The sequence below is a fragment of the Hipposideros armiger genome, unplaced genomic scaffold (genome assembly GCF_001890085.2).
Source record: "Hipposideros armiger isolate ML-2016 unplaced genomic scaffold, ASM189008v1 scaffold_216, whole genome shotgun sequence".
NCBI classification, from domain to species: Eukaryota; Metazoa; Chordata; class Mammalia; order Chiroptera; family Hipposideridae; genus Hipposideros; species Hipposideros armiger.
Window position 1 is genome coordinate 453556 of NW_017731566.1, and position 10001 is coordinate 463556.

Sequence of the window (10001 nt, forward strand, 5' to 3'; positions counted from 1 at the left end):
GAAGAGCGCAATGATGGTGCCAACTTCGGCCAGTGAAGCAACATCCTCCACAACTAGACTGAAGAACAAAAAACGACAGCAACTTGTCTGTTCCCCTGCCCCCAATTCCCCAGCACTGTTCCCATCCCCCCAATTCCCCAATAAAAATCTTTAAAAAAAAAAAATCTGTGATCCACAAACAATGGTGATTTGTTACATGGTAATCTTGACACACAACGACAGCAGTAACAGTTAACAGAAGCCAACATTTCTTGCCTGCTGACCAAATGTCTATACTGTGCTACTCTTGTGTGTGATTTTCTCCTTAACCCTAATGAAGCTACAGCCAATGCCAACCCGTGCCCTTAGAAGAGTCCTCTACTAGTCAATGACTGCAGCTCTATCATATTCAACAATTAAAATGATTATTTGTTCCATCCAAAACTGTCTTCCTGTATATCGTGTAGCCCTTAATTAGGAATCATTTTTTCTTTAGTAATTTTATCTCATATTGATATCATGTATCTTCTAGAAAACCCACACTCTAAAAAAATACAGTGATGGTAACACTGAGAGATCCCAATACATGCCATGCGCTATGGTAAGACCCTGGAATAGTTCATCTTGAATTCCAACAGATCTCCAGGGGGTTAGCTGTGTTGGAAGGCAGCAGAAGCTGACAATGGAGATGTCAATTCCTTTGCTTTTGATCACAGAGTGAGGGATTAAAATTCCATTCTGTGGAAGCCAGAGCCTCAGCCTCCTCATCTGTATCTCATTGGGGAAAGTTCCTGGATTTTAAGTGTTCTGATCAAGGCTGCCCCGGCCCACATCTCGGACCCTAAGTGACTCCTTAAAGCAGCTGGCCGTCCCCTCCCGGAAAGAAATCAATGAAAATAACACCCATGCTAAATACTTGCTCCATGGGGGCATTAAAGCTCAAAAGCAACTTGAAAGAGAACAGGATATCAATGGAAACACTGGAGAATATGATACCTATTCCATAAACTGTTGTTACCACTGTTTTCCAAAGGAATTGGCAGAAACCCCGTTTAAGTGTAACACCCTGAATACAGATGACCAATGAACTGATTTGCAACGAAGGGGCACAGGCTCCTCCGCCTCCAGCTCCTAACGAAACTCATTCTATACCTCGCACTACATGGGAAAATTAACTTTAAACGAGTCATACATCTGAAATGTAAAACTATAAAACTTCTAGAAGAAGGTCCTTGTGACTTTAGGCTAAGCAGACTTCTTAGATATGACACCAAAAGTGTGAAAGCAAAAGCTGATAAATTGCCCTTCATCAAAACGAAGAACGCTTGCTAAGGTAACAAGGTGAGCCACAGGCTGGAAGAAAATATTTGCAAGTCACAGACAGAGCTCTGTATTCAGCATATACAAGGAACTCTGAGAACTCAATAATAAGAAAGCAATCTCCCCAACGTAGGCCAAAGGTCTGTAGACACTTTTCCAGAAAAGGAATACAGGTGGCAAATAAGCCTACAAAAGACGCTCACATCCATCACTGCTCGCGGGGCAATGCAAATTAAAACCACAGTGAGATATCACTAATATCTATTATACTTGCTAAAACAAAATGAAAACCTGACAATACCAAGTGCTGTCTGCAGATACTGCTGGTCTGCATAGAAAACTGGCTCAGGAACTTTGCAAAAGCACTTGGCAGTTTCTCACAGTTAGATATGCCCTCCACATATGGCCCAGCAATTGCACGCCTGAGTGAAATGAAAACTTTTGCTCACATGAAACCCTGTATGTGAATGTTTACTGCAGCTTTATTTGTAATCGTCAAAAACCAGAAACAACCTAATGGTCCCTCAAGAGGCAAATCCATCTGACGGAACACTACTCAGCAATAAAAAATTTAAAAAGCCTGTGTTACACATAACATGGATGAATCTCAAATGCACTCCAAGAAATAAAACAAGACGAACCCAAAAGGCTAAATACTAAGATTCTATTTCTAGAACATTCTGGAAGAGGCAAAACTCTAGGGATGGAGAACACCTCAGTGGCTGCCAGGGGGCGGAGGTCGGGGGAGGGCTTGTCCACAGCGGGGACTGGAAGGATGCGGGGGAGCTGATGGAACCCCTCTATATGACTGTGTGCACACTATACCTTAATTTTTAAAATAAATAAAAATATATTACCTGCATATACACAGACATGGAAAACACCTGAGAGGATGCTGGGTCTGAGTCTCAGCTCCTGTGCCTAAGAGTTAAGTGGTCAGATTCAAGTCACTCCCAGTTTCCTAATCTGTAAGATGTGAATGCCATGTACATGCCAACATGTTTCGAGGTGCTTGGCTGTACCGACTCAATAAATCCTCAGGACAAGCAGGAGAGGGCCTAGTATTAGCTCCTTTCACACATTAGAAAGTAGAGGCACAAATAAAGAGAAGTCCCTGGTCCAGGTTCACTGCTCTGATTTGGAGCCCGTGTGTCCGCCTCCCAGGTGACAGTGACACCGCCATGCTCAGTCGTCACCTGGATCTCAGGGTCTCCCAGTCAGGATGATTCAGAGCAGGAGTGCAATGTCCTACACGACAGAACCGCTGGTTTGTTCTTCCAGGTGTTAACCCCATCCGTCAAGGCTGGCTGCACCACGGGATCTCAACTACCTGCTTTGAGATGCAACTTTTGCAAAGAGCGTTACATAGAAACAATTGCTTTCTGGTTTCAAAAGTCTTGCTTCGACGACCTCGAAGTTGCTTTGAAAAACGAAGAAATATTTGTTGTGACATTTAATAATAAGCCTTTGCACAGCTGACTGCTCGGGCCCTAAAGTGTCTTGTTTAGTTTGTGACGGCCCCGACGGTGAGGAACACGTCAGCTTTGCACTTTTTATCCTGTACCCAGCAAAGCATCATCTGCCTGTGGTGACAGATCAATTCCATGTCACAAGACAAAGCCGACCGCGACAGAGAAGACAGGCCCTTACAGCCCACCTTCCGCTTGCTGCCCCGAAGCCTCCGAGCGCTGTTAGCCAGGCAGGCTAACAGGGCTTCCCCACGTCCCCCACTGAGGGGCCCGTGCCCACTGCGATCCCAAATCACACTCAAACAACTATGATCCTTGCAGAGGATCCTGGACACAGTAGAACCTCCATGACTCCCAGCCTGACAGCTTTGTATAAAATCACCTCTTTCATTCTCAAGAAACACCCCAGCTCTTTGCTTTCAATTCAAGCCAGAGAAGCTTCCATCCTCAGCTCAGAGAGGCAGCGAAAACCCCAACGTGCAACCCAGCACAGGCTCTCTTCCTTTCTTAGGAAGGCCGCTCCACTGCCCACTTGCACAGGGGACCCCATCTAGCTTTGCACGCTTCTAACACTGGTTATTTGCTGAGACTCTCAAGGCTTTGGGGTCCTGCCGGTGCTCACAGCCACAGGCATCGGCTGCCTCCGCGGAGCCGGGCGGCTTCGCTGGATTCAGGTCTCCCCGCGGATGGACGGAGCTGCTGCTTCCTGAGGTTCCGGAGGTGGAGAGCGCCTGCAGGTAAAGCGGGGCTCCTGCATGGTGGGCGCAGTGTGGGTAGAATCGCATCTGTAGGAAGACACCTCCAGATACTAAGGTCCTGGATGCAGGCAGAGCACCTGCGCTGGCAGGGTCCACGGGAGCAGAACCGGTCTGACAAGGACCCGGGCGCCAGCCCAGGTGGTCTGCGCCCAAACTGGCCTCCAGCGCTTCAGCATTTGCAATCAGTGGGTCTCATCAGTAAAAACACGCTGGTTAATAGCGCCTGCCCCTGGGCTGCTGGGAGGATGGACTGAAGCACAGGGCATCAGCTCAGCATGCGAGCCACACATGCCTGTGCTCAGCAGGTGCTGGGCGTTGCTGCCCGGGCCTGGCAGTGGGGCCGGGGAGCATGCGGACGTGTGCCAACAGCAACACAGAAAATGGCTGCAGCACTCTCCAACCTGACACTCAATTCAGCGAAAACTTTCACTTACAAAGTCCTGTATAAAGAGGGAGACACTGGCTAGACTCGTTTGCCAAAGTCGTCAGGACAAAGGGTGTCTGAGATTTGTATTGGTCTCAGTTTTATTATTTTTCATAAATCAGTTCTTTATTCAATAAAATCTTGCTCAGAATATGTGAGGCTCCAGCATGTCGGCAGCCCCTGCCCCAGGGTGCCTCCCAGGCCTCAGCTCTGTTCCCTGCAGACAATGGGATGCTTATAACTGATTCTTTGGGGGTGTGGGATGGGGGGCGGGGATGGAGAGGACAACGGCTGTGCCCAGGACACAGAGCTGAGTGAAGGGTGAGACCTCTTCCTCCACCCCTCCAGGGCAAGGAGCCGTGAGCTCCATAACCTGTGAGAACACCCCAGACAGGGCCGTGAACCTCCCCCCACCTCCTCCCCCATGACAGGGCTTGAACCTCCCCCCCCCCTCCCCCATGACAGGGCCTAGCCAGGAACAGAGAACAGCACATACAAGCACTTAGATGGATTCACTGCTTGTAGCTTTGTTTATTCACCTCCCGATTTCTAAGTCATAACTGAACTTATCAAATCAATGTTTGCTTTCTAAGAAAGTTACTTCTTCAGATCTGACATTAAATCTAATTAAATTAACATAATGACAGTTTAAGTCCTAGCTTGCTTTTCTCTTTGAACTTGGCAAAGCTTTCATCTGTCCATCCCATGATGGACGGGTCCAATTCTGAAAGCATTTGGGCCTTGGGGCAACCGACACATGTGCAGTGACACCCTGATGTGCTGAGAACACGCTCTTGAGTCCCCCGCACACTCAGGCACACAAAAGCTTTAGGTAAAACTGAAATTACCTCCAAACACAATAGGGCTCCCCACCGCTGACCACTGATCGAAAGCCAGCTAGCCAAGGAAAGATACCAGAAACAAACGCAGAGAGAACGATGGCCAGCAGGAAAGCTATTTCTGTTTATAGTAAAAGGCAGGCAAGTTGATGAGTGTCCCTTGAAAACTGGGTTCGTTGCTTAATACCCAGGGAGTCAGGAACTCATGGCAGCCCACACCCCAATTCTGAGACAGGCGAGTGAGATCAGAACCAAATCCAAAGGACAGGAAACACATAGAAACCCAAGTTTTAGAGGGGGGGAAAAAAACCGAAACACATAAAAAGCATTAAGAAATGGCAGAAAACGCTAAGTTTTCTAATTGTTGAAATAGTTCAGGTTGAAGAAATGAAATAAATTTGACACTCTTCTCTAAGCAAATTCAGTTGTCATGCCTCCCATGATAATGCCACCTTAATCCAAACTGTAAACCCAAGCCAAAAGTGCACGTTCTCTCTACTGTCAGTTTAATGGTGTGTCTCTCTGACTAAAAATATTACCGCTGATCATGATTAATAGACACTATTTTGGGGTAAAGTTCAGGCTACATTATTCAGTATAATTATTTTAATTAAATCCATTAGCATATCTTTATATAAGATTATAAGAGCTATGGGTGATACAAAATAAATTTTGCTTGAATAATGTATGAAGCAATTATTAATTTACATATTTCTCGAGAAAACGCATATTAACATGATTCCATTCGGAGGTTCTGAGATAAAATATAGTATACGGTCCACGAATTCTCCTTTCAGACTGAAATGTTCCGTCCTGGGAAGATTTGGGGCACAGCCAAGCAGCCTCAGAAGAACCAGCATTTTCTGCTACAGGAAAATGTAGCAAGACCAGTTTGGCCAAAGGGGCCCCAGGACCCGAGCTTGTGCCTTTCCTAGTGAATGGATGATACGGGGCCAATAGCTGGACACCATGGCTTCAGGCAGCTAAGATTCGAGGATGTGCCACTTTAATCCACCCTGCTGTATGTACTGTAAGAGTCCAGGACAAAAAAAAAGAAAGATGATGACAAAGATCGCTTGTATTCCTTACACCCTATTAAATAAAGACTGCCTATGCCCTTTGCTGTCTCACATCTAAAAATACCTCCTCTCTTTGTAACCAAGCTTCCTCTAAGCGTATTCTGGTCTTTAAAATAGCATTTCCCATCTCTACTGTCAGTGCAACGGTTCATTAAATCACAAATGACAACACTGCAGTTGGAGGGACTCATTCCCATGAGTAGTTTCATGTTCCAACATCACAAAAGTTCAAACCAAAAAATTAATGAAAAAACTACCAACTTTATTACTAAGATTCTTCAATGAATCCAACACAAGCTCCTATACTTAAAAACTGATTTGTTACAGCCAACAAACATAGGAAAAGATGGTCAACATCACTAATCATTGGTGCAAATCAAACCTACGAGATAGCACCTCATACCCATTAAGGTGGCTACTAATAAAAAAAAGACAAGAGAAAATAACAGGTGTTTGCAAAGACATTTTGTGCACTGCTGATGGGAACGTGCAATGGAACAGCCACTGTGGAAAATGGTGTGGAGGTTCCTCAAACAAGTACAAATACAACTACTATTGATCTAGCAAGTCCACTTCCGGGTACAGACCCAAAAGACCCGAAAGCAGGATCTTGAAAATGTATGCACATACCCATATTCACGGTAGCATCATTCACAACAGCCGGGAGGTGGAAGCAACTCAAGTGTCCATCAATAGATGAATGGATAAAGAAAAGGCGGCAACGAAGGGAATAGGAAGTACAAATTGATAGTCACAAAACAGTCACAGGGATGTGAAATCCAGTATGGGAATATAATCAATAATGTTGTAAAAACTATGTATAGTGTCAGATGGGTACTAGACTTATCGGGTAACTAACTTCTTAAATTATATACATTCCTAACCACTGTGCTGTACACCTGAAACTAATATAAAATAATACTGAATGCCAACTATAATTAAGAATATATATACATAGTCATGTGATGCAAAGTACAGCATAGGAAATAACAGTCAGTGGTATTGGAATAACTAGGCATGATGTCAGAAGGGTAGTAGACTAGTTGGGATTATCACTGGGTGAGGTGTGTAAATGTCTCATCATTATGTTGTTTTGTACACCTGAAACTAATAATAAAAAAAGAGAGAAAAAAGATGAGATTAAGAAAAAGAATGTGGCAAATACATACAATAGGGTGGAATTCAGTCTTACAAAAGAAGGAAATTCTGACACTTGGCTGCTGCTTAGATGAACCCGGAGGACATTATGCTCAGTGAGATAAGCCAGTCACAAAATGACAACGAGTACTGTATGATTCCACTTATACAAGGTATCTAAAGTAATCAAACTCAGAAACCAAAAGTATTGTTGTGGTTGCCAGGCGCTGGGGACGGAAGGGGGTGGGAGTGGAACGTTGCTGTTTAATGGGGACAGTACAGGATTTACAGTATGTAAAAGTTCCAGGTATGTGTTTCACAACAATGTAAATATAGTGAATGCTACTGACCCATACACTTAAGCCTATTTACAAATGTTATATTATGTGGCTTTGAACACAATTAGAAACAAGTAGAAAAATTAATCATTTGTTATGCCTTCCTTGGGGAATATCGACAACGGGTAAAGTGTCGCCCCGTGTTTCCACCGGGCAGGACCACTTTTAGCACCGCTGGCCCCTGCCCAATTAATGTCAGGAATAACTCCCTGTGCACAAAACACAGAGTCACTGTCACAATCAAACATGCCCTGGACATTCCCAAACAGCCACTGGTTGAGAAGCACCGCATTAGACAAGAGCTTTCCTTCCTACGTGTGTGGCTGTGTCACAAGTCGTCCCCTGGGTCAGCCTGGCCCGACCTGGGCCACTTGTCCACTCCGGCCTCACGTAGCGGCAACATACAAGGATTCTGGTTTCTAAGTGCCCGTGTCTGAAAACGTGGGAAGGCACGGGCTCAGGTGTGCCCTGCTCTGCTCTTGTTCTCTCCTCTCTGGTGGCAAGACGCACTATTGGACCAGTTTCATCCCCGGTCCCCCAGGCCGAGTGCACTGGAGACCAGAAGGCAGTTTGCTCAAGGACGGAATAAACAGCAACACAAAAAATGGCCCGGGTGTAACTGCCATGACCAAGGGAGCGAGGGCAGGTGCCCGCAGATGGGGGGCTACGTAGCACGACCTCCTAGCAACAAGTGCAAGGCGCTGGAAAGAAAGGGGGTGAGTGAGCTAACCGCAGCACATCCCGGAAAAAACTCTCCTCTTTGGAGCCACTGTGCTGTCCTTAACCTCCTAAAATTCATTTGCCAGGAATTAAGTCATGCTAAACAAGAGTATTACTGTAATCCAGGCAAGAATGCATTGGAATTAAATTACTGAACATTTTTTTTACTTTTTACCCACACAGCCATGTAGCTTAAGAGGCTCAGGGAGGAGGGGAGTGATCCTTTGAACAAGCCTCCAAATTGGCAAAAATTGGCTACCTCTCTAGACAGCTTCCAGGAGGCAAAGCATGGCTTCTACATCATGACAATTTTCTAAAAAACACTGGAAATTCAGAAGTCAACAGACAGGAAAATTGTCCAGTGCAAAAGCATCGCAGGAGCCTGAACTACAGCAAAGCAGTTTTGAAAACACCGACCGGAGAATGTAACGCATCACACTAGTGTTTTTCTCATGGTCTGAATCATCTCACAAAACAGAGTCTTTGAGGAACAAACAGGTGGCAGAAGAGCCTCTGCAGAGGCAGAGAGGAGGGGGGACACCCACTCACGGCTGCTCTGTGGGTCAAGTCCCCACCCTCCCAGCCAACCCTCGCTGCGCCCACGCCCCAGCCCACCTCGCCAACCCTCAGAAAAACCACTAGGGATGCCGGTCAAGGGCGTGGACACATTGGCCAGCAGAGGCAGACCAACAGGGTAAAGAAAAGCCCTTCTGGGAGAGGAAACCGTGACAGCAGAGAGGCGCTGACCCCGCATGGACCCAGGAATGTCCCGCCCACTCCCACACCAAGTGCCCTGACTGCTCTGCATCCCAGGCACAAGCCCACACATAGCAGGAGGCAGTGTCGCCTCCAAATATATTCAAGTCCTAAGCCCTAGGTAAACGTGAATGTGAACTTATCTGGAAATGGGGTCTCTGCAGATGAAATCGAATTAAGATGAGGTCATACCAGATTAGCATGGGCCTGCAATCCAGTGCCGTTGTCTCTATAAAGACAGGAGAGGGGACTGGACCCAGAGGCACGTGCAGTGAGGAACGCGGGGAAGGCAGTGGGGTGCTGACGCAGCAAGCCAAGAGACGTCAAAGACTCCAAAGGAGACGGACACGATCCTCTTCTAGAGCCTTCTCAGAGAGCACTGCCCCGTCGATGCCTCCGGAACCACACGAGTTTCTGTTGTTTTAAGCTAACCAGATGACGTTCGTTTGCTTAAGGCAGCCCTGGAAACCCACTCACACACCTGTCCCAGAACCAAGGCAGGGACTGCCCGGCACCCTCCCTGTAGTGGGAGAACAAGATTTGCTTTGGCTTTCAGCCTGTTTCCAACCAATGGCTTTGTAAAATGCAGTCAGGGATGTTTCCTAGTAAACCAAAATGTTGCTTGGATGTCACAGTGGTGTCAACTTACTATGTGACTTTCTAAGCTTTTACTGCCGATGCTCCTCCTGACGTCACTCGGGAGAAGTAATAAGCACCTGTGCACAGGCAAGGACCCCAGGTCACCTGCTTTGAGCGGCACAAAGAATATCATGTCCTAGGCGCCTGGCTGAGGCTTGGCAGGGGAGGCCCACAGCGGAGCAGGGTGCCGGTGGGGGTGTGCCCAGTGGGGTGTGCCCGGTGGGGGTGTGCCTCTGTCAGGGTTAACAGAGCCAAGATTATGATTCCACCTTCCAGGATCAAAGCCTGACCCCTCCTCCGACCAGCACATCCCCAACCCTCTTCCCCAGAGCATCAACATTACTGGAGTGGTCACTCCAGAAAGAGAGGGAAGGGACCCTTTCCAGACTACATTTCATGTGTAATTCAGGAGTCCATATAAATACAACCACTAAAAATTCTCCATTCTTGGGCCGGCCGAGTGGCGTGTTGGTTAAGAGTTGGCTTGGGGGCCGGCCGAGTGGCGCGATGGTTGGGAACTCGCTTGGGATGCCAGAGGGCCCC

The 10001-nt window shown here is 46.8% G+C and overlaps 1 protein-coding gene across 1 annotated transcript in view; it reads right to left on the reverse strand.

Moving 5' to 3' along the window:
• The window catches only part of DOCK1 (dedicator of cytokinesis 1), a 461498-nt gene that overhangs the window by 317018 nt on the left and 134479 nt on the right, over nt 1–10001 (reverse strand). The gene's annotated exons all lie outside the window — the stretch shown is intronic.